This window comes from Canis lupus, chromosome 24, assembly GCF_003254725.2.
Source record: "Canis lupus dingo isolate Sandy chromosome 24, ASM325472v2, whole genome shotgun sequence".
NCBI lineage: Eukaryota > Metazoa > Chordata > Mammalia > Carnivora > Canidae > Canis > Canis lupus.
Window position 1 is genome coordinate 10,401,503 of NC_064266.1, and position 27,713 is coordinate 10,429,215.

General features: G+C 38.3%; 1 long non-coding RNA gene across 1 annotated transcript in view; it reads left to right on the forward strand.

The window, feature by feature from the left end:
- Positions 1 to 25,409, forward strand: part of LOC125753565 (uncharacterized) — a 40,604-nt gene extending 15,195 nt beyond the window's left edge. The window contains exons 3-4 of the long non-coding RNA XR_007405681.1: positions 24,147 to 24,221; positions 25,129 to 25,409. This is a non-coding gene — a long non-coding RNA (uncharacterized LOC125753565). The remainder of the gene's footprint in view (positions 1 to 24,146; positions 24,222 to 25,128) is intronic.
- Positions 25,410 to 27,713: the final 2,304 nt, after the last annotated feature.

Consider the following 27,713-nt stretch of genomic DNA (forward strand, 5'->3'; position numbering starts at 1 on the left):
TTCTCATTGACCTGCATCATAGAGCTCTAGAATGAGTTACCACCCCCATCACCCCCGTCAACCTCCAGCAGCTGTGTATATAATAGTGTCACACGGTTGGATGGCCATGTTTTGAAATACAAACTCGAGGAGAGGGCAGTGAACTCTTTAAGATATCAGAGCCGCTTCCAACTTCTGCTCACTCCTCAGCAACCTCTAGGCTCTTCTTTGCCTAATGTAAGCATTGGTTGAAGAAGAGGAAGGGAGTTATTTTAAAAGTTTTGCATAGGGCAGCCCAGGTGGCTCAGCGGTTTAACGCTGCCTTCAGTCCAGGGCCTGATCCTGGAGACCCGGGATTGAGTCCCATGTTGGGCTCCCTGCATGAAGCCTGCTTCTCCCTCTGCCTGTGTCTCTGCCTCTCTCTCTGTGTGTCTCTCATGAATAAATAAATAAAATATTTAAAAAATAAATAAAAGTTTTGCATATATCTCATCAGGGTATTTGGCAATGCGACACTCATGCCGGGTTGATCATTGCTGTGGGTGTCTTGGGAATGACAATGAGCAATTTTATGAAAACTGTATAGTCAATAACATTATTCCCACAGCATGGTAGGGAGAAGAAGAAGGGAAAGTCAAACAGCTCCTCACTGTTACTTGAGCTTGAGGGAAATGTAACCCTACAAATATCAAATGGTAAGAGAGACCTAAAGTTCCTTTTGCAACAACTTTGCTAGAAGTATGCAAAGAAATTAGAACAATACCTGGAGAAGGTATTCCAAACAAAACCCATTTAATTAGGTTTCAAGGTTTTTAAGTTGTATATAATTTCTCAAACACTCAAGGAGAATGTCTGGTTCTCCTAATGAGAACAGGAACATTTATTGAATACTTGCAATGTGATAGTTAACTCCTGTCAGTATTTAATGACACTGATTACTTACAATATATTAAATCATCACAATAGCCATACATTGGAGGTACTTTATATATTGGCCCATTTTACAGTTGGGAAAACAAGACACAGAATGACCAGAACACTACAGTAGAAATATATTCAGGATGTGAAGAAGCCAGGATGTGAACCCACACTGACTCTGGAATCTACCTGCCCAAGCATCACACTGTACTGCCTTTCTGTAGTGCCGAGGAAATTATTTCTGTCCACCAAGACTGGTACCAAAATCCCCAGACATTCATGAGTATAAGTAAACTAAGAGCAGAATGACACCTGCCCACAAGAGAAGAGTGGAAGAATAGCTCTTTGACAGGGTGGTAAAGAGTAGTGGTTTGACTTCCTCAGTGCTGAATAATAGCTGAAATGTAATCAAGGAGGGGCCCAACCAAATGCTCCTATTCGCATTTAACTAAAATTTTGTCTCTATGAAGTTTGGCCTTAGGATATATATATATCTCCACATGATTCTAGGTTCAGTGGTAGCAAAGTAACTGACTACCACACATGCTCTCTATCTTCAAAAGCATATCCAAGGATACAGACAAATTAAAGGGCAAGACAAAAAAAACCCACAGTAGCAGTGCAAACAAAAGTTAAGACAAGATGAGATGCCAGTGGGAGAGGAATTTCTACTAACTACAGTGACAGGAGGTTGGGACTTTATTCTCAGACTACATAATTCTTCCTTAGTCCTCAGAACAAACTCAAAACAAGAAAAAGATAGAAGTTTCTCTTATTCTTTGCACTATATCCTGGATAGAGCTGCACCACTGAGAAAGATAGGCAGCCATGTCCTATCAGCTAAGAGATAAGTTCTTGTGCCACCCCAAGGGTCCTCCCTCCACCTTTGGCCCTGCCAGCTTCTTGGTTATTTGCATCCTTAGGAGACTACAGCTCCCAGCATGCACTGAGAATGCACGGGAAGCTGGAGGCTTCAAGATGGTTGAGTCCTGAAATGTTTCCTTACATAAGGATAAGCTTTGTCAGGCAGGGTGTCAATATGAGGACCTTCAGTAAGGCAAGTTGGCTTGAGAGGGGGAGGCGGGGAAAAGTGAGTTGAAGAAGGAAAATAATTCTTTGGCTATAGTCTATGGGAGGGGGATGGTAGGCCATAAACACAGTCTCATTTTAATTAATAAACACTTGAACTTTTCATTCAAGAGCAATTCATCTGAAAGTACCAATGTAAGCTTTTTTCCCCTTTAACATATAGGATACAAAATGTTCCAGAAAAGTATACACCTGAAACAAATTTTCTATAATTTACAGTAAAATTTAAATCACTTCTTCACTTCTTTCCACAGAAAAAGGCAAGTATCAATAAACCAAGGCTAGGAAAATAAGTACAAAAAGGAAGATAAAAACATTTAAGAAAACTGGCTGAAATAAAATTTAAAAACAAATGAAACAGAAATAGAAAATTCACACAAGCAAAATGAAAAGCAATAAAGAAGAATAATATGGTCATGGCAAAAAAAATAGCACTTTTAATGTATCAAGGTAAAAAGAATGAAAAAGAAAAATAAATAGAAATAAAAATATGGGGGCAGAAATGAAGACATTTAGCAAAAACAGACTCAAGTAAAGAATCATAGATTCTTGCTCCTAGGACAGAAAACAGAGCATCAGAACAAATGCAATAATCCTTTTTTTAAGTCAAAAAGGTAAATTACTCAGTAATATTCTTTAACAATTTTCAAAGGCTATATGCTGGGTGGAGGGGAGAAAAATGAGACAGGTATCATATTCCTTTCTCCACATGGAGATAAAGAAGAGTCAGTCTTTTTGGCGAGAAGAAATATGATAAGCCTAAAGTCATCCACAAGTACACTTTAGAAATAACCACTTAAAGTAAGTATAAGTAAAATATAGTCCATACATAGAAAAAAGGACAATCAGGGCACCTGGGTGGCTCAGCTTGTTCAGCATCTGCCTTGGGCTCAGGTGATGGTCTCAGGGTCCTGGAACTGAACCCCATGTTGGCCTCCCTGCTCAGTGTGGAGCCTGCTTCTCCCTCTCCCTCTACCCCTCCACCCCTTAAACCCCACCCCTGGATCGGCTCATGCTCTCTCTTTCTCTCCCTCAAATGAATAAATGAAATCAAGAAAGAAAGAAAAGAAAGAGAAAGAAAGAAAGAAAGAAAGAAAGAAAGAAAGAAAGAAAGAAAGAAAGAAAGAAAGGAAAGAAAGAGAAGAAAGAAAGAAAGAAAGAGAAAGAAAGAAAGAAAGAAAGAAAGAAAGAAAGAAAGAAAGAAAGAAAAAGGACAATCAAAAGAAAATGGGAAAGTTCAACAAGAATCTGGGCCAAGTATTTGGTTTTTATCAGTAATAAAAAGATGTTAAATTTCCCTATTAAAGCCACATTAAAAAAAAAAGCCACATTTTTTAAGTGAAAAATTTGACCATACCCAAGACTATATCTAAGACTAATATTTAAATAAAAAAATGAAAAAACAAATATTTAAATTAAAAAATGAAAAACAACAGAAATTCAGGCTCAACACATTCAAAAGAACAGAAAAAGTAGAAACCACATTCTCTTAAGATTATTCAATAAAACTAGAAATTGCTAAAGGCAAAAAAAATCCAATTATTTGAAAATTAATAATGCTCTATATGCTTCTAAATAATGATTGTATCACAAAGAAAATAAACATTTCAAGAAAACATTTAGGGTATAGTAAACATGAGGCTATTTCATATGCAAATATATGGCATATGGCAAAGTTGCACAGTTATACAGCCAAACTCTTTTTTGGTTTTGATGTTAAAAGCAGATGAGTAAAGTAAGTGAAATAATTAATAAAAAATGAAAGTAGTTAAAGAAGAAAGAAAAATAATAGAACTAAAAAAGGCAATTAATGGATTTGAAAAAGAAATAGAGATTTTATAGATACATTCTAGAGCTAGGTTATTTGTGCGTGTGTGTGTGTGTGTGTGTGTGTTCATTTGCATACTGTCCCTAGTACATGGAAGGCAAGGAGAGACCTAAGAAAGAAGCAGATCCCGAATGGGTAGGTGACAAGTTTAAAAAGCAAGGGAATTAACTTTCAGGGCTCGTCCTGAGAAGCTACAGGACACGTATATGTCCTTACCCACCCGCCAGAATCCCAAAGTGATACAGAGGTCTTAACCTGCGTTCAGTCACTCTATAGCCTCAATGTCCTCAACAGCTTCCTACTCTCAAAGCTGTGTCCTTGAGAGTACCTGGGTGGCTCAGTGGTTGAGCATCTGCCTTTGGCTCAGGTCATGATCCCAGGGTCCTAGGATGGGGTCCTCCATTGAACTCCCCACAAGGAGCTTGCTTCTCCCTCTGCCCATGTCTCTGCTTCTCTCTCTGTGTCTCTCATGAATAAATAAATAAAATTTCTTTTTAAAGTTGTGTTCTTGAAAATGGCTCCCACCATGGCATGGTGAGCAGGGCATGCAGTACAAGAACAGAGGAGGGGACAGCGAGGAGCCTCCAATTGCCCAGATCCACCTAATGGGTCAATTGGCAGTCATGTCCTTTCTATGACCTCCTCCAGAAGTGGAAAGTATAGAGAAAGCTTACAAATCTGAGATTCAGTAGAACCATTCCTAAGTTCACACATTTCTAGGTGTAAATGCTGGCTCCATCACTTAAAAAGCTGTGTGAGATCAGACAAATTTCTTAACTTTGCTGATCCTCAGATACTTTATCCCAAAAATGGCAATAATGATACCTCTTTCATAGTAAGATAAATTGTGTGAAATCCACTTACCACCCTATGCCTAACAGATTGTAAGTAGTCAATACATAATGGTTATTCTATTTACTATAATCCTTAATAAACAAGAAAAAAATACCAGTAAGTAGAATTTGGCATAAGAAGAACATTGTAACAATAGATAGGGTGATACTAAAAATTACAAGATAGCATTATGTAATGAGTATGCTAATAAAAAAAAGATGTCTTCAGAAAACTAATTATTTTCTAGAAAGAAATATCAATTGCCAGAAATGAACAGAAACCCACAGTCAAATATATTTATACTTTAAGGAAACAGACAATTATTTTTATATTAGCACAAAAAATCAAAAGCCACACAGATCCTTCCTCTTTAATAAATAAGTGGAAGCATCTTTTGTATCAAAACCTGACATAGACAACACTATGAGGCAACAGATTTCAAAAATGTGTTTCCTGGTTGTACTAGAACCATGGATATTAATAAGTTTTAGCTTCAATGTTTTTGAGAATCCTATATTAACTCCCTGAAGACACACACACACACACACACACACACCCCATATGTATTTGGGAAATTCTGTGCTCCTACAGCATCCTGGTCTCCCTCCTTGTATCATTTTTATCATATCGCCTTTATCAAAATGTGACTTAATTTGCCTATTTACTTGTCTGTGTCCCCTAGACAATTGATTCTAAGTTACTTGGGGCAAGGACCTTGTCTATCTTTCTGTCATTGTAGCCCTAGCTCTATTAATACTTGCTGATTGAAGGAAAGTCCTACAGGAAAAAAAGTATGTATCTTCTAACAACAATGAAAAACTCTAAGTTACAAAAACATTAAACAGAACTCTTGCCTAAAGTATTATTTGTTTTGAATCTCTAACACAAAATATACATTTCTTATGCTTACCTGACCACAGAAACATTGTTGCCATATAATACAAGCTTAGGGAACACCCATTAACTCATTTCATCCATGAATATTGATACAAAATATCCAAATAAAATAGTAGGCAATTAAATTCAATGTTATATTTTTAAAATCCCCCACCTTGTGAAGAAGACTTTATCTCAAGGATACAAGGATGATTGCCATTAGGAAATCTACTGATAAAATACATTAATAGTTCAGAAAAGTAAAATATATACTATGATCAGTTTAACATACACTGGGGAAAAAAATACAACAAAATCTAGCCCTCCTTCAGGATGGAAACTTTTGTGAATTATTGCTAGAGCAATCTTTTCCTAATATGGGAAAATACCTATCTTATAACCAACAATCATAGACATTTTACAAGCTTTCTCCTTTCTTGCTCATCCTGATTTCTCCTTTTTTGAGTTAAAGCAGAAGTTTTAACTCAGACCATGTGTCATTGATGAACTCATCCTAAAGTTTCACGCAAGATGGATATTAAACACAAAGTGCTCCACTTTATACACCTGAAAGTATATTTAAAAATCAGGAACAAAATTAGAAGGCAGATGACCTAGGCAATGTTCACAAACATATGAGAGAGAGTGTGTCCCTAATATACTGAAAGTACTCATTCTTTACATAGAGAAAGAAACAAACTATCTGTAGGAAAATGAGCGGAACATATAAATAAATGATGAAGAAAATAAAAAGTATAATTTAACCTTTTTATTTTCTACTTATGTTTACATTATTTATTACATATGTTATATATATTTTATGTACCTACTTTCTTATTCTACTCTCTCTTATTTTTATAATCCTATAGTCACAACAATACATAAGAATCCTATCATCTCTCATTGATTCTTCCAATTCCAGTCTTTCCTCACCTAGGTTGATTTTATATTCCACAAGATTGTCTAAAAGCAAAATTCTGATTGTCTTCTCAAACACTACCAATGTCTAAGGACTCCCACGAGTAACCAAATTGACAGTGAATATAGTTTTAGACCAGATAATTCTGACATTAAAGTAAAATACCTTGTGGGCATGTGGACCCCAATAGAAGCAACCAGTAGAAACAGTAATCCATTCAATTATTCATCAAAGTTTTAATAAGTCTCCCATGACTATAGGTACTGTACCAGGTTTGGGTGGCAAAAGATGACAAATGCAAAGTCCTGTCCTGAGAATCTCACAGACCAAAGAAGACAAACAACAAATAATGCTAGAGGATGTTGACCCCTTCAAAAAACAAAAACAAAAACAAAAACAAAAACAAAAAACAAGATAAACTAAGACAAGCTCAAAATTGTCAGAAAGATGAGTTTATTTGGGAAGAGTACAGAATTGCAATTTGGGGCATGCAAACTACAACCAGCTATAGGAGAGTCCATTGTAGGTTTGGGATAGGCCGTATTTCTGGGTAGGGAATGTAAAGAAGGGGAGTTCAGTTAAAAGTTCTTAAAATAAAAAAATCAATGATCAACTTTGAAAACTCCCCAAACAGATAAAATACATCCAGTCATACAAATGAAGCTCAATTCAGCTTATTTTATGAAACCAATACAACCTGGATCGTTTCTGGCTCATGTCTTGAAACCATATGCAAAAATTTCCCCAGGCTGATATGAAGTAATGCCTAAACAACTGCCTATCACTTAAGAAAATTCTAACATTGGGGTGCCTGGATGGCCCAGTTGGTTAAGCATCTGCCTTTGGCTCAGGTCATGATCCCAGGTCCTGGCATCGAGACCTGCATCAGTCTCCTTGATCAGTGATGAGTCTGCTTCTCTCGCCCTCTCCCTTGGCCCCTACCTGTGCTCTCTCTCAAACAAATAAAATCTTAAGAAAAAAGAGAAGAAAATTCCAACATTCTCAGTTTTCTGTAAATCAGACATTTATGAGAAATCAGTCCCTCAGTCCTGAAGCTTTGTTTTTCTGAAGACACATACATCAGATTTTCCATCTAACATTCTCTAGTTCCATTTCAGATTGAAATTCTTTCATGCGGCACAATGAGCTAAGGATCACATCAGTCCCATTCATAGAATGATACAGAAACATAAAGAGATGTGCCTGACTTAATCTATGTCTTCCTGGGGTTTGCTATACCCAAGCTGAATCTAAAGTCTGAGCAGGAGTCACTCAGAGAAAGAGGCCTGGTAGAAATGACAATATAAACAAAGGCAGGGAGGTAAGAATTAGTATTTTATACGTGATGATATTGTTAAGCCATATATGGTAAGCTAGGGAGTGGTGAGAGATAAGACAGTAAAAGCAATCCATGAGAGTTTTTTTTTTAAGGTCCTTGGAACTGGACATGTAATAAACTATAAACTCATTGAGGGTGGGGATTACCATGTGTTCTTCAGGGTCTATCTAACATATCTCTCCATCTGAATTGCCAGCTAGAAAATTGCATACATAGTGCCTAGAATGCAATAATCAGCCCATTCTATGAAGCCTTCCTTGCATTTCCAAATCATCTGGAAGAAGACAAATGTTGCATCTGCCAAAAGACCTTGTATCAAGTGAAAACTTATGTTTCTAGGGCAAAGACTCTCAATAGGTCAGAATGCACAAATTTTATTTCTCTGGGGCTTGTTTCCCTTTCCTCTGGTCACTTACATCGAACTTCACTGATGCATTTTGCTAGATACAAAGCAGATATAACCAGAGGGAGAACGTGTTTGAACTCAAAGTTTAATTCAATTTCAAACCAGAGCTCCACTGTGTGCATTATTTATCAATAGCATTTAAGTGCCCATGGTGAGCCAGCCCTGACTTGGCTCCATAAATAAACGATGTCACACTTCATTTTTGTCCTTCAAGTTCTCAGACTCAAAAGAGGAAAATAGGGAGCATCTATACCGCTTTCATTAAGCTAATTATGACTAAGTAAAGCCTAGCTAATTGGCCAACCACAGCAAAGAAGTCATTGAAACCTGGGAGGTAGGCAGTACTGTGAGGAACTCTAAGTCTCCTCACACGGGTTTGTTTTGTTTTGTTTTTTTACTTTCTCCTTTTCTTCTCTTTCTTTTTTAAACCTTTTGCCTTCTCACAGTATAGAGATTCTTTTACTCAGGTTTGTTTCAACTCAGCTGTGAAAGGGAAGATCTCAGAGTCAGGAAGTCTTTGATGAGTGACAAAAAGGCCTCTTGCTGTGCTAACATCTGATGGAGAATCATAGAATCTCAAGAATTAAAAGAAATTTAGTGGGAAGTATGCCGACTTCCATTTCTATCCCTGATGAGACACTTTTATTTTTGGTGGTAAGAGAGGACCAGGAAAGGAAACGTATGGGCCCTGTGAGTTACTCATGATCCGGAGATTCCCAGTCACATCTGCCAAGATGGAAACAAGAGATGGAATCAAATGATTGCATTATAGGAGAGACTAAATTCAATAGTATGGAAAAGACCCAAAGCCGGGTGCAGTCCCAACAAAGAAAGAAAGTAAAGCAGTTCTGTGTACAGTATGGATGTAAGAATTTGGCAAGAGAGGGTGGTATAAAATGGAAAAGCAAAACAAGAGGGTAGATGTCGAAAAGAAACCCCTAGATTTGTGATCAGGAAGGACTGGGAATATACAGTCTGGGGATAGGCTGGTGCCTGGATACACTCCCCACTCAGAACAATGCGAGGATCCTGGCAGAAAGACTGAATATGGGGTGGTCGCTGGAACCCAAACTAGATAGCCATTTGAGATAAACAGTCTAACATTGAGATGAGACTATAGAGACAGTAGAGGACCTTTCTGGAAAAGAAAGGGAGGGGAGCCTGAGTGGCTCAGTTGGTTGAGCATCTGACTCTTGGTTTTGGCTCAAGTCCTGTCCTCAGTGTCGTGAGATCAAGCACTGTGTCAGGCTCCGCACTCAGTGCAGAGTGTGCTTGATATTCTCTCTCCCCCTCTCTCCTTAACCCTCCTCCTGCTCACTCTAAATAAATAAATAAATACATAAATAAATAAATAAAATCTTTTTAAAAATAAAGAAAAGAGAGGGAAAGAAGGAAGGTGTGAAAATGAGTAAGAAAATGAATGCTAGATGCAAAACCAAGGCCACAGAAGATGCTGGGAAAGACCCCAAAGTAAAAAATATACATTGCTTCTGAGAGATGGAATATACAAAGGGACAATGACTAGACCCTACATAAAAATAGAACTCTGACCCGTAACCCAGAGCAACCAGCTCCAAACCACAACCTCTGTTGCAATCAGCCCTAAACAGCCAGGACACGATCAATAACTGACAGCTTTTCTAATTTTTTTAATGATTTTATTTATCTATTCATGAGGGATGCACAGAGAGAGGCAGAGACACAGGCAGAGGGAGAAGCAGGCTCCTTGCAGGGAGCCCGATGTGGGACTCGTGATCCCAGGACCCAGGGATCACTCTCTGAGCTAAAAGCAGATAGATGGTCAACCATTGAGCAACCCAGGTACCACCAACTTTTCTAAGTTTTGCCCCTACTTCCAACTTAGGACCAAGTAGAGAAAGCCAAATATGGCCAGCTAACCAATCCAAGCAGGATGCCCTGACTCTCAATAGCCCACCTCCAGCTACCCATGCCAACGAGGGCATTCCTGAAGCTTTCCTTTTCTTTTCCATTATAAAGCTTTTCCACTCTTCTGCTTGGCTTTGAGTATCTGCCAAATACAAATGATGGAGCCTGACTCCCTCGCTATAACAAATTCTGAATAAATAGTCTTTCCTTATTTTTATTTGGAAGAGAAGAAATGTCTTTCCCCCCCCCATACTTCTATGTACCCAACACTGGTTAGGGTGCTGGAAATAATAGTGAGGAAATCAGGAAGAGATCTCTGTCCTTACGGGACTAACATTCCTTTGGAAGAGACAAACAATAAGCAAGGAGAGAAATTAAGCAAGCATTGTGATGATAAACTGTTACAGAGGAAATAAGACAGGATGACGTTGTGGGGGGCTTGGCTAATGTTATACTGAATAGTGAAGAACAACCTTCCTGAGGAGGCCACATTTCAGCTGAAGGCCAAGAGATAAAGAGAAGCCAGACTTGTGAATTGCTGGGTAAGAGATGCCAGGTTAAAGGAACAGCACGTATAGAATGCGCTAGGGCACAGCCCCCTTGTTTTTTGTGTTCTTTTTTAGAAGAAAAAAAAAAGAAAGAAACAACCAGGGAAGCGGGGATGTGGTGAATGAGGGGCAAGTGAAGGTGAGATGGGGGAGGTAGGTAAAGCTGGATCACACAGCACTGAGGAAGTGAGTTATTTTAAGTGTGGAGGGAGAGCCTCAGAAAGTTTTAGGCAGGAACTCTTGAGGTCCTAAGACAAATACAAATGTACAAGCAGAGCCAGTTTTAAATATTCCTTTTCACTCAATTACCATTATCAAGTCAGAGCAGTTCATCCTAAAGATTTCAAGTGTTTATGGTGATAGCAGAAGTGCTGCCGGGATAATAGTGCTTTGGTGTAATTAAGCACCTCTGCTCTTCCATCATGAAGATGCAACAAGCATCCAGCTCTTTTTCAAGATCCTACGCATAGTTGATAATGGACAATCCGTCAATATCCTCTTCCTGCCATACAAAGACTATTTTATGAGGATCCTGAAAGCTTTAATAAACCCTCAGATAATTTCTTTATGAGGTAGAGAATTAGTAGAGCTGAGCATGAAATAGGTTAGGGTCTGTAAACAAAGAGGGCACCATTTTTTTTATGACTTCTACCAGTGGTCCCTGGGTGGAAAACTCTAATTAGCTGGAATATTGATAACATTCATGGTTGCAGCAAGCTGCTGTCTAAATAGCAGCTATCTCTTTGCTCAGACAAGGACTTGCTCAGTTCTGACATCATCAAGCCTGCTCCATCACTGGAAGTAGGTTCTTTTGAAGGCTAAGCTTACTCATTTCCCATTGTTGTTAGGGTTATAGGCTAATGCACTAAATCCTGAGTCCCTAAAGAAAAGAAGTGTCATAGAGGGGTGATGCTCATAATTTCTGCCACAGTCTATTTTATAATACAGAGCAGTTCAGATATCAGTGCACTCTTGCTCCTCAATTTTAGCTGCCAATTCCAGATACAGATAAGGGCTGTGCATAATGATGCAGCAAAAAAGGTATTGTCTGGTCAGCATTGTCATGATCATGGACGGTAGTATTAGGAAGGACTCCCTGTTTCAAATCAGTCAGTCACTGGAGATAGCATTCTAGAGCCTGCCCTGTATGTCTCTCTATATCAGCTGCAAACCTCAAATGGGAAAATGAAAAGAGATGAGAAGGGAAGCATGGCTGGCTGATGTGGTTGAACTCAGCAAGCATTTCATCAAACCTGCCTCCTCTTTGTCCTGGCACACAGCTAGACTGCTTTTCCAAACTTCTTGCCTTTAGGCATGGCTGTATGATGGTCATAGCCATTGGAAAGTGAGTGAAAGTAAAGCTTATCCCACCCAGGTCTAGCCTATAAGCCCCACCACCACCACCACCACTCCCACTACCACCACTGCATGTGTTCCTCCAAGCCCTCTTTATCTTCTCTTAGCTTGATGCCAATGAACAGCACCATCTTAGAATCTACATTGGAAATAGAAAAAACACAAGATGGGAAGGATGGGGACCCAAAAAACATCTGAAGGAGAGCTGAATGCCAATTGGGAACGTCCTTTATGGACTTAGAGCAACAAGAAATAAGTTTCTTTTTTCAACTTGCTGAGATGTTGGAATTTATTTGTTAATAAATAAATATACTCACCTAATATAGTGAGTCTCCAACTAATAAAACCAGACTTTCAAAGAATTTGTATACAAAAGTGTGTTGGGAAGTATTTATCACCTTATGGTTAACTGCCATGGCCCATCAAATGAGAAAGTAGCAATGTTTCAAACAGTTTTATTGAGATTTAACTCACAAATCAGATAGTTCATTCATTTTTAAGTGTATAGTTCTATGGGTTTTAGTAAAAATACAGTTATGTAGAATACTTCTATCAATCCCCAAATTCTCTCATTCCTATATGTCGTCAATCCATGGTCCCAGCCTAAGCACCAGGCAAGTGTAAATCTGCTCTTAGTATTTCTGGCATTTATCACTTAGTAAAATGTTTTTGAAGTTCAACCATTGACATTATCAGTAGTTCCTTTCTTTTTGATTGCTACATAATATTCCACTATATGTATATATTAAATTGTGTGTGTCTATTCACCAGTGGATGGACTTTGAATTATTTTCAGTTTAGTATTATTATTTTTGGTGCTTGTATATATAAGGTTTTGTACATGTTTTAATTTCTCTCTAATAGGAGCTGAATTACAGGGTTGTATTAACTACTATTTCATACCCAAGAAAAGCTTTCTTTGATTCCCTTAGAAAGAATCTCTTCCTTGGTATTTTAAAATAACTTTGTTCATATCTGAATACTGCATTTATCACATTGAATTCAATGAATTTTTATTTTCATTCACATCTCTCTCTGTTAACTAGAATATAAGCTCCCTTAAAGGTTAGAAAAGGAGCCATTTTTCTGTGGTATGTTAATGTTTAGAATAGTAATGAGTGCTGAGCAAGTGTTTATTGAAATAAAAAAAAAAATGCCAGATAGCTTGAGGAAAAGGATCTATTGTATAGTCAGAGTGCTGGACTACATTTGTCAATTTGGCTAACTCTGGGAACTATGTGTCCAAGAATCCCTCCTCAGTTTGATCCCAGTTAGAAATGACCAAAGGAAGAACTTGCATGGGACATGGAAGAAGGAAGTGAAACAGAAGTCATTACTCTCCAAAGATCACGTGACAAGGTGTGGCAGTGGGTGAAGCAGATACATCTGGCAGGCTCACTTTTTTTCATCTCCTCAGCTCCTTGTCCTACTCCTCTTCCTCACAGCCCAGCCCTTTCAACAGGTGCTTGGCTGTAGACCCATGTTGGTAAGTAAGCCCTACACAGAAGCAAGAGCTTCCGGTAGACCCCCTTTTTGGCTTCCCTCTTGGTTACAGAATATTCCTGCAAGTTCTGACATCACCTACACCAGAGTTCCAGTCAAACTAGTTAGCGGCTGATTCTCAGATTCTTCTTCTGGATCTGCACTTCCCCAGTTCTTAACACAGTTGTGTATGGTCTAATTCCCATAATAAAGCCCTCATTTCATATTACTCACACTAGATCTGTTTTCCTGGCCGAACTCTGACTGATACAGTTCTCCAGGTGTGGACTGTATGCAAATCTTCACCCTCTGGGAGACCATACTGTGGCCCAGAACCTCTGAAAAGCTGCCTGGCCTACTCGAAACAGGTGGGCCTTCCCTGTCCTCTGTGACATTTATTTTAAAGGTCTCTCTATGCACAAAGCACTACCCGTGAGATCTGGGAAGAGTTTTGTCTCCAGCATTAAAATGTCACTGAAGATTTTTAATGATATTGTTTTTCTTTTTCTTCAGCTAGTATTTAAATTTTTCCTGATAACATTTTAATTGCTATTAGAATTCCTAGGTAACTGACATCCTTTAAATTTTTGTTATAGGTGTTAATTGCTATCTTGAATCCTAAGGAAGATAAAGACCATTTAAAGAGGCAGATCTAGAGTGGTTTGAGAGAGAGAGAGAAAGAGAGAATCTGGGAAACAATAATTAGGGGCACTGCCATCTTATTTTCTTCTTTTTTATTTTCTTCTCACACTTGTACTTCAATTGTTTAAAGTAAAAAAACATCTTATTGGGAAAAATTAACATTTCCTGTCCTCCACCCTTGTCAAACAGCAGAGCTGGAGCACTCAATATTCCTCCCTGTAGTAGATTATCTTCTGATATCTTGTCAATGGTAATTGGAGCATATTACAGATCAGAGGCAGAAGGAGTGACACCACTAATGGTCTTTATGGCCAGTTATTACAGAGGGCTGTCCCCCTGCCAAGGAGGCCATTGTCTGGTCATGATCTGTGACAAAAGCAAGGCTCTGAGAGTCATGAGATAATTGGTGGTGGTGTCAGTACTTAGGGGCTCTAATGAATCCAATTTCCGTGAGTGTAACTATGAAGTAGGTACAGCTTTTTGTTGAATTTTATTTTAACTGATAGAGACGGACTTACTTCATCTTGCAGAGAGTCACTTGGCTCTTCCCTGCATTATACATTTCTAAGACCAGTACAATACCCATTTTCCTGGAAGCAGGATGAAAGGGAATTTACTAGTATTTAGAAGCATGGCAAAAGATGCAATGCTTTGTTGCCAATATGGTAACTGCAGAGGGAAAAGTTTGACTTAAATAAGAGAAAAGGCCAAGACCCAATCTGTTCTTTGAGGTACAAGTAGAAGAAACAGTTCTGCATAGATAAATTAGTTGGAAGATGAAGACAGGAAGTCTCCACCAATGAATTTTTTTTTTTAGAAAAGGGAATTCATTCATGTTTGAGAGCTAAGCACAAAAAAATAGGCCATGATGTTACATGATGGAGAGGGGAAGAGGGGCTGACTAGAGCACAAAGCTGCTAATAATGCATCCTCCTAATTCTGCCACTCCTGAGTTCATCCTGATTATGACTATATGGGACATCGATGCCATCCCAAGTAGGGATTCAGAACAGCAAAGCTCAGGTGATGTGGTGGCTAAGCCTGAAGTCCCGTTGCCTGGATTTGAATCCTAGTTACTGGACTTAGAAGTTGAGTGACTGTGGGAAAGTTATCTAAGTGTTTCTTCTTTTTCCATAAAATGGTTATAATAATAGCATCTATATCACAGAGCCAAAAAATAAAGTGAGTTAATACATGTAAAGTACTTTAATAGGTGGTTGGACCACGAGCTGTGATGCCATCTCCAGAACCCCAAACATGCATGGATGTCATCACAGAGCTTATGTCACAGCTTAGTCCACCTTCCATAGTCACAATTTCACCAACACGTGCTCACACTCACACACACACACACACTCTTTGTTCCAGTTATGGCCACTTAATATATAAAAGTATTTTCCTTGTCTACAAACTACCTAGCTGCTGGTCACCAGTCATTATCCTCTGTCCTATTTCCTATCTCTAAGGAACACTCTCCAAAAATCCTTTGGATCCCTTTATGGATTCACCATTTTCCACCAGTAGACTAACAGGCAAGTAGAACACCAGCCCTAGGAGCTTAACTCCGCTGCTATAGTTGCTGCGGATAACAGCCTGTTTTCCTGCCTCACCTCAGTTTACATGAGATGAGCCACAGACTCCACTACCCAAAAGACAACCTCTGTCTTCTGTTCCAATGAATTCTCTAACAAGCTAGTAATGCTACACCAGGCCCCCAGCTGTTAGGGGTCAACCGAGACACGCAAGGAGTTCATTAATATTGATAACTACTCTCCATTTCTCCTAACAGTGAAGTATTGGCTTCCATCTTCAATGGTGATCCTCAAGAAAATTTCCCATTTATATCCCAACCTGGTTTTCTTTTCTAAATCACTTGTCCTCTTCTTTTCTTTCTAGGGCTTGACTGTACCTCCTTGAGAAACTAATGTATTTCTGGCTCAGAACAGCCCAGAGATTGACCACCAGTCAGTCAATCTAATTAGATTGTATTTCAACAACCTCCCAGATAGCTCTAGGTTTATGTATCTGTATAGGTTTATGTATAATCTGGCTTATGAAATCTTTGGGCTTCTGGTAAGTCTTTGTCTCATCACTGTAACTATAAATATTGGTAGTTAGCCATAATAATGTCAATGAATTAATGCATTCATTCATTCCCTGTGTGGTTCCATAAGAAGCCTTAAAACAATTAGCAAAAGACAGTATATGAGGTTAAATAAAGCAAAGCAAAGGCTGAGCAGTACTCCAAAATGTTTTCTATTCTGCAACAATGTTTAAACCGTCACAGATTTAATTATGAGCTTCCAGCAAAGAAGTCAAGAGGGAAACACATTTTTTTTTTTTAGATTTTTTTTTTTTTTTTTTTTTTACTTATTTACTTGAGAGAGAGAGCACACGCTCGTATGAAGGCGGGAGGGGCTGAGGGAGAGAGACAAGCAGACTCTCAACCTAGCAGGGAGCCTGGTGTAGGGCTCCAACCCAGGACCCCAGGATCATGACCTGAGCCAAAGGCAGATGCTTAACCCACTGAGCCACCCAGGCACCCTAAGAAGGAAACATATATAATGACAAAACAAGTGAGACCATTTGTGAATACTGGCCACAAGACTTTTTGGAGATATTCAAAGGTTTTCCTGTCACTAACGTGTGACAAACATCATGAGACCCTGACAAATACTGATACGACAGGTTCCCTTCCCTTTTGTTAATTCTACAGCCTCAAAACTCTATCATAAATGCGTCCATCTCACTCAGCCAACAGGGGCTGCAGAAACAGCAACTGTATCCCAGAGCAGAACTACTGAAGTTGGGTTTTAGAACAAAATTCTGGACCCTGCTAAGTCCCTGATTCACCCCAAGAGACTCCATTTCCTCTGTCTGTTTTAATTTGCATCAAGTAATATGCCATTAATCTTCATTGATCCTCACATTCTGCTTGTCCCTGCTATTTTCTAGGGAGCAGAATTCAATTTTCTATGCAGGTAAGCTAGTAGGCCTTCAGCTGGTTTAGAGTTCTGTGTGTAGACACATCACAGTCACATTATTGAAAGTTCCAGATGAATGGCTACCTATGGAATTCATTCAAACACTAAATGGATTCATCACTAAAATGAGAAAAATTATGGCCATCGTATCAGGGATGAGGATTCTCTTATTTTTCTTCTTTTATCTTTAAAAAAAAATCTAATTAGTGGCCAATGTGATTGTATAGCCAACTAATAAGAGTGAGCACATAGAAATAAGGTTTAGATTTGAAATTAAGCCAAACTTCAATTAAGTCAATCTTCCAAATTTAATAATTTTTATAGTCATTCTTTTACAGAGTGGTAATAAGATGTACATGGTAGGCAATACACACGTGATTATAACTTGTATTATAACATAACCACAGTGAGCATGTTTTTTGATAAAGGAAAGTGAAAATTGGAGAGAAGTTGTATTGAGGCCCCTTTAAATGCTCTTAAACCTGAAGTAGAGGGGGCCCATTGATTGATATTTTCCAGAAGAGCCCTGATAACTAAGTATTCCAGAAGATAGAGACCATAATCTTTCTTCTTTCCAAAGGAATACACCATACAAGTTAAAAAAAAAAAAAAAAAAAAAAGTTGTATGGATCCCAAAGAAAATTCTACCTAGAGAGATTTGATTAAATATCTTTTTTAAGCCTAGAACTAAGATGTCAGTTGTTTTACAAATCATTTTCCACACCGAGGATACAGATTTACATATAAGAATGTAAAATTTAAAATTGGCAATATTATAAGTAACATATATGGCAGATGATGTATATATGGAGAGAATATGGAAGATTTGTGAGATAGAAGATTATTGTCTTTCACTAATATATTATAGTACTCACTGTTCTCTAAAGTAGAGGTAGGATTGCCATTCCCTGTGCTGTTGCAGTTAGCTGAGGCCCTCAAGATATGAGAAAAAGGTCTGTGCATTATTTTCAGGCAGAAGCTTGATGAGTCAACAGCACATGGTTTGTCATGCCCTCTTTCCCCTCTGCCATGAAACCAAGAGGTTTGCAGATGGCAGCTACTCTGTCAGCCTGGGTCCCTGAATAAGGGTGACATAGAGAATAGCGTGCAATCAACCCATGATGTTCATATGCAGCATAAGCTACATAATGTCTTTATGAGGCTGGGTGTTACTGCAGCATGACTTAACCAGTCCTGACTGACCAAGTTAAGTGCTGCTAGATCAGGATAGGCTAGATAATGCTGTAAAAACAAATATTTAAAAATCTCATGTGCTTAACCCAATTAAGATTTACTTGTCACTCAAGTTGTATGCCCATCATGGTTTATTTGAGGAGGCTGCTTAGGGACTCAGGTGACTGCCCTTCATTGTGATTGCCAATGCAAGGAACAGGGGACATAATAACTTAAACACCTTACCCAAAGTTATACTATTCACTTCCACTCACAATTCACTGGTGAAATGATGTCACGTGGCCAACTACCTTCAGAAGGGGTGGGAAAGTGCAATCCCATTGTATGCCCAAAAGGAAAGACTTTTTAAAGAATATCTGTGATATGCCCTGATGATCAAAATACAAGTGTAATACCCATTTTCTAGATAGTATGATCAGTTGAGAAAGCTTTAGTAACTGCCTTAAGCTTACAGGATATGGTAGAAAAAAATATCTGAACCCTGGCAGCCTGAATTCCAGGTCCTAGACCCTTAAAAACTGTGCAATTCTACTAAGACTCCATATTAATGATAATAGTGAGCATTTTGAGATGGTATGCCAATCAGCATGAACTCATGATAATGGCTGACAAAGAGGCAGAAAAGCCTAGTAGCTAGTGATAGGTTTCTGGCTAGTAGTTACGTGACCTTGGGCAAGTAACTTACCCTTTCCATTCTCAGTTGCCTCATCTATGATATGATGATAATAGTAGCACCTCTCTTAGGGAGTTGCTCTGAAAAGCAAATGACTTGCATAAAAAGCCTGCTCCTTAGGTCCCTTAATAAATGTTTCCTAAGTGCTTGCTGTGCATTGGGCATTGTCCTAAGGGCTTTGCATGGATTACATCCTGCAATGTCCCAAATACTGCCATGACAGTGAGGGTGCCTCACCTCACCTAGAACTTGTGTATAATATTTGTCATCCTTTCTGTGGCTCCTTCTTGTTTCCCCCGTATTTTCTCACATACTAATCTTTACCCTAGCCCTAAGTGTCTGCTTCTGTTGTGACCAGCATCTAAAATACCCTCAGTCATACACCTGCCAAGATTTTGTACCAATCATCTGAGTTCTGAAATATCCTTACCACCTTCCTCTAAGGCACATATATCAGAAGCCCAGGCCTCTAACTGCAAACATACCAATTTTATCCTTTAATATTTTTATGAAAAATTTTTGTATGCCCCTGATACAGATAAGCATATGTGCTCCTAATATAAATTTGGGGCCAGAATGTAGAATAAAATATAGCCAAGCCCTCAACAGGTATAAAATCCAATTTAGAAATAAGAACCTTATAAAAAATTAAGAACTATAAAATGTTTTTATTCTGGCCTTCCTGAAAAAAAAGCCTTACCTCTACTCATTCTTGGAGGTACACGAGGTCAGAGTAAGAGCCTGAAGAATGGACACATTGTTATCTAGAAAAATCTTGGCTATGTATCCAGAAAACACAGTTATGTCAAGTGAGTTTAAAATAGGTTCCGGGGGCACCTGGGTGGCTTAGTTGGTTAAGTGCCTGCCTTCAGCTCTGGTCATGATCCTGAGGCCCTGGGATCAAGTCCTACATTGGGCTCCCTGCTCAGCAGGGAGTCTGCTTCTCTGTCTCCCTCTGCCCCTCCTCCCCACTTGTGTGCTCGTTCACTCTCTCTCACTTGCTCTCTCTCAAGTAAATAAATAAAATCTTTTTTTTTTTTAAGTAAATAGGTTCTAGTGTTGACCCTTCATTAATTTTTCTTTACAATTTTGTGGGAAGCTAGGGAAGCCCCCTGACTCCTCTCTGCTCTAGTCCCTGACACTAAAAAAGGAAACCAAGACCTGCTACACATGGGGACACTCACAGAGCAAAGCCTTCATGAATTAGGACAGCACTGAGTTCTGAAATATGTGGAGGTCCTTAATGAAGGCTCTTCTGCATCTGTACAGAACATCATTGTTTTATATTGATTTCTTTTAAATAGCCCTTTGACTAAGAATATCAAAGTAGATTGACACTCCAGATGTCCACTACCCTCTGGAAGAAAATCAAGAGGATGGACTTCATTACTTTTTGTCCTGTTTAGCCTCAGAAAATTTCAGCACTTTCCCACTGCATTGGTCCCTCTTTACCAGATGCTGTTTTTTCAGAAATAAATTCTAATAAGAATCATGCCTGCCAAATTAATTTGACCCTCAACTCCTAGAGAATCCTTAATACAAAAAGGATTTGCTCAGGAAAGGTCATTTGCAAACAAAGAAGCAACACATTGCTGTAAAACATGGGGAGCAAGGAGGATTCCCAGATGGAGAAAACCAACCATGTGAGGGTGAGTCTGCCATGTTTAACTCAGCAAATGCCTCATCCTTTGTCAAAGGCAAGGGGTTGATGCAGAAACAAATTATGAATGAGGTAAGTAGTGCAGAGTCGGGGGCAACACCCACAGCCTTGAAGCAACACATCTATGAGGCAGGATTTTCATTAGTTATCTTTGCTATCCCATTATGGAGCCATTATTTATCCTCAGATATTTATGCTAAACAACATTAAGTAAAATACAAGTTAAGTTACTATGATTCAAAGATATGTATGTACATATATATTTCATTTAAAGTCTTTAATGATTATATACCAATATATAGTTATATTTTAAGCATCCTCATTTAGCAAGAGACATGCTGATTTAATTATCGATATGTCAAAAATAAAAATAAAACAAAAACAGTAGCATATTATGTCATGATTAGTTTTTTTCGTAATGAATATGTATAAAACTATAGTTTGAAACAGAATTTCATATCACAGCATTCAATGTAAATACCACCACAAAATACTAATTTTTACAAATAGCTACTGGAGATGCTTGCATTTTTCATAAAAAATAGAATAGTTTATTTTTATAACTTTCCTGTTGTGTTTCAAAGTAAATAAATGTGGGAGAAGGCTTCTGATTCATATTTAGAAGTAATTCTTTGCAAATCACTGTGTAAGTAAGGTTAATTCTTATTTCAATAAATAATATGCCAACTTAGAAATAATAATCATTGCTATATTTTCCCTTTTTATCATTGGTTTCTTAAGTGCCATGGAAAGCTTCCAAGCTATTTGAGAAATAGATAATATGATTGCAGCCTGCAGATCTGGTGAAGACAATCTTAATGGGATTTTTATGCGACTCTTAATTTGTTTTCCACATCAGCATGTCTTCATCCTCCCACCTAACCATCAGTCCTACCTGGACAGATACTAAACAATATACGACTCAGAATGAAAACACCTAAACCTGATGAAGGCCCAAACCACCATAAGGTCCGGAGGTATTCACCTGAGTAAGAAACTAAGGGAGCCATGCAGCCCACACATGCTCATCTGCTGTCCACTAATCTTCGTACTTGCTCACTTGATATGCATCCCAAATCTCTCAGCCTTATTTTAAAATAGTAGTTAAATAAGCATCTTATTTATTGAATTTTTTCATATGCACTGCTGAAGCAAGAACATCTTTATTGAATTTTTGGAAAAAATAAGAGACATCAGTTTCTTTAAGCCCCCAGAATACCATAGAGTTGGGAAATACTGGAACGCCCTATGACAAATGTAACTAGCTGCCTAATTATCAGCCTTTTTTACCTTCTCTCTTACCAAGAAAGCCCTAATTTTACTTAGGGCAACTGTATCAGTTAGCTTTTGATGCATTATAATCCATCTCAAAACTTAGTGGCTAGAAACAACCACCATTTATGGTTTGATGAGTCAACAATATGGGCTTGGTTCAGCTGCAGGTTTTTTTTTGTTTGTTTGTTTGTTTGTTTGTTTGTTTGTTTGTTTTTAGTCTCAGTGAGTTTCATTCATATGTCTGAGATCTAAGGATAGGCTAGCTATTGGCTTTGGTAACAGAGGTGATTGAGCTATATGAATCTCACCATCCAGCAGGATAGCCAGGATTTGTTCACCTAGTGGATCCATACAGTTCTGAGAGAGCAAGACAAAGAGTAAACATCCCTGTGACACCTGGATTAGGAGCTAGCACAATACCATTTACCCTTTGTTCTATTGGCCAAAACAATTTCTAAGGCAAGCCCAGACCAAAAAAATGGCCAAAGAGACTCCACCTCTTTGTGAGAGGCAGTTCAACTTCACGTTGAACGAGTGGAAAAAAGGAGAGACCTAATCACCATCACTTTTGCAAACAATTTGCTGGAGCAGCAATGTGTCCAGATTAAAAACAAACAGCAACAACTGGAGAAAAGTTTTCCGGCTTTCCTTACATTGAGGGGTGATCATATCTGAGCATATCAGAACATAGTTCTGGTCAAGACAGATAAGTGAGCTTCTGATAAAAGCTCCTTAATGGTAAAGAGACTTAGCTGCCTTACAAATGCTGCCTTGAATCTTCCTCCTTCTTCCTGCAGGAATGCAGAAGCAATGCCACAGGTGGAGCAGCCATTATGAAACCTTGAGGCAATAACGATCAACTTGGAAATTGCTTTTTTTTTAAAGATTTTATTTATTTATTCATGAGAGGCACACACAGAGAGAGGCAGAGACATAGACAGGGAGAAGCAGGCTCCATGCAGGGAGCCCGATGTGGGACTTGATCCCGGGACTCCAGGATCACACCCTGGGCCAAAGGCGGATGCTCAAATGCTGAGCCACCCACCCAGGTGTCCCTGGAAATTGCATCTTAAAGTGGCTGAATAGAAAGGAAAAAGAAGACAAAGAAAGCCTATTCCCTGAATACTTTTTACATGAAAAAAAAAAAAAAAAAAAAAAAAAAAAAAAAAAAACGAAACATCCTGGGGCACTGGGGTGGCTCTCTCAGTTAAGCAACTGCCTTCAACTCAGGTCATGATCTCAAGGTCTTGGGATCAAGCCCCACAACAGGCTTTCTGCAAGGAGCCTACTTCTCCCTCTGCCCCTCCCCTGCCTATGTTTTCTCTCACACATAAATAAATAAATAAAATCTTTTTTTAAAAAGAAAAAAGATGGGACACCTGGGTGGCTCAGTGGTTGAGCCTTTGGCTCATGTCATGATCCTGGGGTCCTGGGATCAAGTCCCACATCAGGCTTTTTACAGGGAGCTTGCTTCTTCCTCTACCTGTGTCTCTGCCTCTCTCTATCTCTCTCTCTCTCTCTGTGTCTCTCATGAATAAATAAAATCTTAAAAAAGAAAATTCCTTACTTGTTTAACCCACTGTAGGTCCTTGCTGTCACTTTGGGCTGAATGCACATTCTCACACACACATACAACATATGTGTGTGTGTGCATGTGTGTGTATACATGAGAGACAGGAGAGGATTCAATAGAGCAATTACCCAAGGCTAGGAAAGATAAGTCCACCTGGATCCACCTTAGAACAGGAGTGACGGTTGCCTACTCTAGAGCACAGCCTGAAGTTGGATGGACACATTTTCAAAATTATATATCTAAAGCAGTATTTGGGGCTATGGAGTCAAAAAAATTGTACACAAAATAGAAATAAAAACAAGAAAGCCCACAGATGAGATTTTTCCCTGGGAATATAAGAATTACTTTCACCTACTATCATTGTGGGAAACTCAATATATTGGAGAACTGACAACATTTATGTGTTAGGTCTTTGGAAAACAATTAATTCATTCAACAAATATTAATCAAGCTCCTTGAAAACTGGTTTATAATGTCTCTTTTTTAAATTCAATTAATTATCTTAAACTTCACAGGATATTAAAGGGCTGTCAAATATGGTGACTTTGAAGGAAAAAACAGAACTACCTTTTTTCCTTTTCCCATTCCTTTTCCTCTTCTCTTACTATTTGCTTCCTTCCATTCCCTTCCCTTCCTTTCAGAAAATAAGAAGAGTCTCATTAACACTTTCCTTTCTTTCTTTAGGTCTATGATTCTCAAAGCCTGGAATAATACTAGTTTTCTATAAAGAAGGCTTAAATGATAAATAACAAATACATGGTGAGAAGGTTTTTCTATTTTCCATTTTCCCTATTTCTATGTCTTTAATTTAAAAATGTTTTAAAAGGGGATCCTTGGGTGACTCAACGGTTTAGTGCCTGCCTTTGGTCCAGGGCGTGATCCTGGAGTCCCGGGATCGGGTCCCACGTTGGGCTCCCTGCGTGGAGCTTGCTTCTCCCTCTGCCTGTGTCTCTGCCTCTCTCTCTCTCTCTCTCTCTCATGAATAAATAAATAAAATCTTTAAAATAAAAAATAAAAATATTTTAATAAAATAGTTATGAAAAGGCTGTAAGAACAATACAAAAAATAGTCCCTCACCTCCCTCCTCCTTCCTCCTCACTTCTCCTCCCCAAAGACAAGCATTTTTGCCTCTTTTAGCTGCTTTTTAATAGTTCTTTTTTTTTTTTTTTCGAGAGAGAGAGCATGTTTGCATGAGCAGAGGGAGAGGGGGCAGAGGGAGAGAGAGAGAGAGAGAGAGAGAATCTTAAGCAGGCTCCACCCCCAGCACAGAGCCCTACAGACGGCTCAATCTCACAACCCTGAGATCGTGACCTGAGCCAAAATTACAAGTTGGACACTTAATCTACTGAGCCACCCAGGTGTTCCTTTACTTTGAAATTTTAAAATAAAATGCTTATACAACTCTTTTGATCAGTCAGATTTAATTTATCTTTTGACACTCTTTATAATTGATCAAAATTCTTAGGTAGATTTAAAAAAAAATATGTCCATAGATTCCCTAATACTCTGCTTGGCTTAATCCTCCTCTTCTTGAGTGTGGGCTGAAATTTGTAACTTGGTTCTGACAAAAGGAACAAAACTGAAATGACACTGTTTGACTTGGAGATCAGGTCCAAAAAGGACTGTGGCTTCTGTCATGGTTTGCTCCTCTCTTTCTCTCTTTCAGGCCACTTGCAGGGGGAGAAGCTAGCTGCCATGTTGTGAGGAGCCGAGGCACCGTCCAACATCCATTGAGGAACTTAAGCTTCCTGCCAGCTGCTGTGTGAGTGAGTCTGGAAGCATATCTTCCTGCCCAAGCCAAGTCTTCAGAAGACTGCAGACCCAGCCAACATCTGGACTATAACTTCATGAGAGACCCTGAGCCAGAGCCCTCCAGCTAAGCTGCTTCCAAGCTCTTGATCTACGAGAAGTTTGAGGTGGATCAATAAACAATAAAATGTTTGCTGTTTAAAGCCACAAAGTTTGGGAGTAATTTGTTATGTAGCAATAGATAACAAGAAAGTACTTTAAAATTGTTTTCTCCATAGTCCCAATAGAGTTACCTACATTTTCAATTAATCAATGACATCTGTCTATTTCATTATATGTAAGTGAATGTTATTCACTAAGCCAATTATTGCATTATAATTACATATCCTTTCTTTACATTTTGTTTTTACTAGAATTAATCATTGGCATTATTCTGCTAGTCATACATAGATACCTATATATCTGTCCTCATTACTTTTCCAAATATTTCATCAGATCTCTCATACACCTCTTACAAGTTCTCCTTACTTGAAATGGCATATCGTAAGAGGTCATTTTTAATAATGATCATAATAGACTTAGTAATGACTATAATAGATCATCTTTAATAATAATATTCAAAAATAATAAATAATTGTCATTTATTTTCCCCCCATGGAGACCTTTGTCTCAGAGCTATGGTCTTCTTGCTGTAACCCAGATAGCTTTTCTCTAGGTCTGTCATCCTAGGATTTACCTTTCTTTCACTCTGGGGTTTCCATTCACTACTCTTCTGTGTCATGACCCCTCCTTCTTAGATCTTACATCTTTCGTCCCTGTGTCACTTCCTCTTTATAGAAGAACATCCTATAAAGCATAACACTAAGCATAGTTGCACGGGTGAAAAAATTGAATTTAGATGTAGGAAAATGTCTGATTTCTCTAAGATTATGAATTAGTAGAGGATATTCAATGTGAAGATGGTTTTTATTTTTCATATTTGTTTCTTCCAGATTCTTCTCCTATTTTTCACACTGGTTTTTCTTAGAAGTCATTTCTACTGTACAAAGAAATGAATGAACCATATCCATTTAGCCCATTATAATAAACTTTTTAATTTCAGAAGAAATGTGATAGGAGGAGATTTTCTAGTCTTATTACTTTTGCTATTCTCACCTCTATATGCTCACAGTGCTCCTTCATATATTTATTTCAACATTTGGTTACCTGCCAGTCTTCATTAAAATGTGAACTCATTGTGAATCTTCAGTTAATGCTATTTCATCATGTCTAATTTACAAGTGAAAATTGATAGTTTAGCAATAGTTACCACTACCTTTCTATCCATTCAGGATTGTCTGGGCTCTGTGTTGGGGAAGATGAAACCAGATTCCATACACACAAAACTTAAAATAAGCCAAGCCAACCTTTTGTACCTCAGTATCTTTATCTTCTAAATGCCAGATTTTGTAGATGATCTGGAAAATGAGAGGCTTCTCAAATCTAATGTTCTAGATGGGATGGTTTATACAATTTTAAGTTCCAAGCTACCTATCTCTGATCTTAAAAATCTAAATTATGCCTAAGTACATTAGTTTCCTCGGGCTGCTATAACAAAGTAAAGCAAATTTAGTGCCCTAAAACAAAAATTTATTATCTCATGCTTCCGGACTAGAAGTTCAAAATCAAGGGAATGACGATATTGATTCCTTTTTTTGGAGGCTCTGAGGAAGAGTACTTGTGGGTCAAACCTTGGTTCCGCACTCTGAGATCCAAACTGAAAGAGAGCTTCTGATCTGGAATGTCCAGCCCCATGACAGAGGCTCTTAGATATTCCACCTAACACTGGTGAGCATCACCTAGTTGGTATTACAACACTGTGGGATGGAACAACACTCTCTATAATCTCTGTAAAGAACACCAAATAATTGGTAACAATAATGTAATCTTCAATGAAGGGGAAGAGAGAATTCAGGGATACTTAAAACTCCAAAGAAAAAAAAAATCCTTACCTACCAATGTTTTTCTTCCCCATTAACGGGGTATACATAAATTCAAAAAGAAATCACAAATAAAATAATTATTTTTAAGGAAAAAATATGATGAAAACAATTGTAATAATACTTGTAAAGTTTAGATTGACCTCCAACATGCCTCAAATTTATTTAAAAATTAATAATATATAGCTTACAAGAGATATACTTAGATAAACTCAGAGCAAAAAGATAAAGTAATGCTAAAAATAAAAGCATAGGTTGGGGTGTCTGGGTGGCTCAGCTGGTTAAGCAGCCAACTCCTGATTTCAGCTCATGTCACAATGTTGGGGTCATGAGCCTCACATCAGGCTCCACAATGGGCATGGGGCCTGCTTAAGATTCTCTCTCTCCCTCTCCCTCTGCCCCTCTACCCCCATCTGCTTGCATGGGCATGTGCATTTACTCTCTCTCTCTCTAAAAAAAATAATAAAAATAAAGACATAGGCAAATGTAAATCAATCCACTTCAAATACAAAGAAACAAAAAG